The sequence below is a fragment of the Amphiura filiformis genome, chromosome 1, assembly GCF_039555335.1.
Source record: "Amphiura filiformis chromosome 1, Afil_fr2py, whole genome shotgun sequence".
NCBI lineage: Eukaryota > Metazoa > Echinodermata > Ophiuroidea > Amphilepidida > Amphiuridae > Amphiura > Amphiura filiformis.
Genome location: NC_092628.1, coordinates 49435040 through 49438989, shown reverse-complemented (window position 1 = coordinate 49438989; position 3950 = coordinate 49435040). Strand labels below are relative to the sequence as shown.

Here is a 3950-nt window from a genome sequence, read left to right as displayed (position 1 = left end):
AACGGCTTATGCGGCATAAATGTAGATATTTACATAAATCTGCAGGTCTTGCTATTAATTTATTCAATTTTAACAGCTCCATTACAGTTCGCGTAGCACAAATTTGCGCTCTCTATTAAGTCAACTATTGATAACTAAAAAAGGACATTTTGTACAAAATATTCTTCTAATTGAAAATAGCAACAATACTGGGAAAAGATGCATCAAGAGACGAAGACATTTAAATGATACAAGACGTATACTAACTGCTTAAACTTTATACACATTTCATAACTATCTACACTGTACAGATGTTATTCATTGTAAAGCGATGGTTTAATTTAATATAAAAGTTGAATTTATATATAACTAAGCGATTGACTTGCTTTACTCTTAAAGTTTGTATATGTATGTGGAGTTCCCCGGGTTTAGTTTTTCATACTCATTAATGTCCGATTGCACAAAATGAAGCTATAAAACCCTCCCCTGTCAGAATAAAGATGGATAACAAAATCTAGTTATCTTCAAATCATGTTTCTGGTTTGGTTGTGGTTTAATCTTAACCACAATATGATACAAAATACTTCCTAAAGCTTGACTGCCACATATCATCCCTAAATCCTGTACATGGATATTTCAAAAACAGACGAGCGTATCAGTCATCCGCTAGTTCTTCATGATAAGTCGCTTGCTGGAGTCACCAAGTACTAGTCTGAAATGTTGCGAGAGAACAAATAGCAATTTAAAAATGCATCGTTTAACAACTTTACACGGCACACTTACACAAATACGTAGTGTGTCTCTGAATGGACTCTACCATCGAAACCAACAAAACGTTTTTAACATCATTCGCAAAAGGTTAGACAATGTTGCCAGAAAATGTTTAAATGTCGGGTTATATAAAGGACAAATATAGGTTATAAAAGGTTTTATAACATTCAAAAACATTTGTTGAAAACCTACTGGAAATATTCTAGCATAATGTTATTTTACAATAACATTTAGAAAACACCGTTTCCATGACCTTTATATAAGCCGACATTTAATGTTATTAGAATGTTTTTATCTAAACCAAAACCCAAAGTTTATGTTTAAAACGTTTTGTGTTTGCTGGGAAACTGTTTTGGCATTTTATGATCGAATCAAACATGATGGAATCAAACATGCATAGGTACAGTAAAAAACTGTTTTTGCCCAAGTGGAAAAAACGCGGTTATTAAAAACTATGTTTTCCACCTGCGACAAAAACCTGCAAACCCTGTCCGAAACAAAGGTTTTCAGTGTGATACGTATAGGCTATGAACAAGTTGCCACTGGTGTAGCGTGAGTTATCCTATGGATGTTTGGGTGTGTGTGGGGGAGGGGGCTGTGCATGATTGGGGGCACCAGGCCTGATGGGTGTGGGGCACTGAGTACCCTGCAGGAATAACTGTATTATTAACAAGTATTACCCAAACTGGACAAATATAACCTGAAAGCACAGACCCGCCTTAACAAAATAAATGTTATTTTACTTCATATCTTTATTATCGTTCCACTACTTACATGCTTACTGTGCTCACCCTTACGAAAATGCAATCACCAAAAAAAGCTTGCGCAAGCCTGCAGCAAGCATGTACACGCTTGCTGTAAGCTTGCGCAAGTAACAGCGAAGCTTGCACAACCTTGCGCAAGCACTATGCACACTGCAAGCATTAAGCTTGCGGATACATGCAAGTGCTTGCGAAAGGTTGCGCAAGCACTTGCAAACTGCATACACTGCAAGCATTAAGCGTGCGAAACTATACTATGAGCAAGTATTCGATTTATTTTGGTATTATGTCCACTTTATCAGAAGACAGAAATGGGTTGATGTAAAATCAAGATAATCCTAAATCCGTTTTATGATGATAAGCATTCGATAACGAGATAGGATGCTGACATTTGAAATGCTCCCAAAATGGTAATGACAAACGACCGGAAAAAACTTTTAAAAAATCGACTTATTTAATACAATATTGAATAAAACAAAAGTAATAAATCAGAGGATTTCATATATGTTAAGACTTTATTACACTTGCATTTTGTGTTTCCTTTTTATGGACGAGGAAGCGAATGAATACATAAACGTCTTGTTAATTGTTGTAATTTTATTAATTTAATAGTGTCTGATTTTGATGTATGTAATTATGTATTTATTTGATATGGAAATAAATGATGAATGAATGAATGAATGAATGAATGAATGAATGAATGAAATACAACACTATCTTATTTGTTAATACATTTCATTATTTTTTTTATTATTTGTAAAGGCCTCATGAACTCATACTCCATTATCTTATTTGTAAAGTTGGAGTTAAGGCATAAAGGATTAATTCCAGAGAGATGAACCTGGAGACAAAATTATAAGATCTTTTTCTCACAATAATAATAGTAACCTGACGGATATTAGAAGGGAACTACGTGGGAGGAGAGATTACATCTCTAGACTTTGAATAAAATGTATATGATTATTACATGAAATCTTATTGTATTATTAGTTCTGTAATGAGAATATTTTTAAATAGAATAGATTAAGTAGATTATCTCTGTCGAGTCTGGGTATTAAAAGTATAGTTGTGTTCTAAGAAGGGCATTGAACGTTGTTGTCTAACCATGTATGCTTTAATAATCCCTGGTAATGTTTAATGTTTTAATTTGGGCGGTTACAAGTTTGTCGTAAGTTGTCGTTTTCGTTGTCTTAGACGAATACGTACCCGGGTTTGATTGGTTCATTTAACTACAGAAAGAGATATGAATATGAAGTACAATTATTGTTCAAAAGTCTGTTTGAAATATCAAACATTCCGCTGTTAAATGGGACCTACCTAGCTCTACCTGTAGAAGACTCCAGCCAGTAGACCGCCAATGAATGGTCCCGCCCAATAGATGTAATGATCCTCCCAAACATATGCAACACAGGCTGGTCCGAAACTACGAGCTGGATTGAATGAGGCGCCAGATGTGTGGTACCTGCAAACACGACAATTATTGTTACAGAGCTTAGATATACAGTCATGTATTATATAGGCTACATGTATTATACTTTGACATGTTATATCACTCACTCAGAACCGGGGCATTATCAAATGATCTTCAGATAACAACACGATGGATCGAGCCAGTCGGATTTAAATCCCTAAAATAACCTTTTCGGGCTGATTTGAACGGTAAGAGGATCCCGTTGTTTTAACAAAAGTTAAAACTTTTCTTTATATAAATTTATAATTTGGACCTTCCTGGGTACAGTATTAGATTTAGATGTGACGTGAACAAGATGATGTAAAATACATTATACATGTACATGGGGAAGTTCTCACGCTGTTAAAATTGCGACAACAACTGCAAAACCGTAAGCCAATGGTCCAGTGACCTGCTTGTTCTTCGGGTCCAGGTTGGATTGAAGGTATACCATGTAGATAAAGATAGACAACATGCATTCGATGATTATTGCTTGCACCTGTGGTTACATCAAGGGTGTGGTCACTGCAAGAGCTAAAGTAATGAATTCGAATAACAATATGTAGTTTTAATCTCGCTGTCAGAAATCTAATCTAACTATCTTTAACAACCTCAGGTGGCGTTACCTAAGGTGATGTCACTTAAGTATGCTGTATGTCAGCTAGGGGATGAGAGTCTATGAGGTATATGAACAAATATAGCAGATATGGTTTTTGATATTAAATTGTTTAAGGCAGAGAATATGTTTATGTATGACTAATAATTATGTTCCTTTGTTTTAAGCTGACAACTTTCCGCATTGCATTCTTAGACAAGCTATGCAAGTGTTTAGATTTTTATCACACTTCTTAAAATGTTTACTTCTACATTGTCACAGTGAATGTATTTTGCACTAAGCTAAACACCTAAACATAAGACTCTTCCTAAACATTAACTTAAACACCTACAAGACATATCATTCATACACATGTTTAATATATACTTGCATC

General features: G+C 34.8%; 1 long non-coding RNA gene across 1 annotated transcript; it reads right to left on the bottom strand.

Annotated features, from left to right (window-relative positions):
• Positions 1–435: 435 nt before the first annotated feature.
• LOC140166441 (uncharacterized) lies at positions 436–3496 on the bottom strand. Its single transcript, XR_011860862.1, has 3 exons — positions 3321–3496; positions 2839–2973; positions 436–691 (listed from the first exon to the last, which is right to left on the bottom strand). It is a non-coding gene; the product is annotated as an uncharacterized lncRNA (long non-coding RNA).
• Positions 3497–3950: the final 454 nt, after the last annotated feature.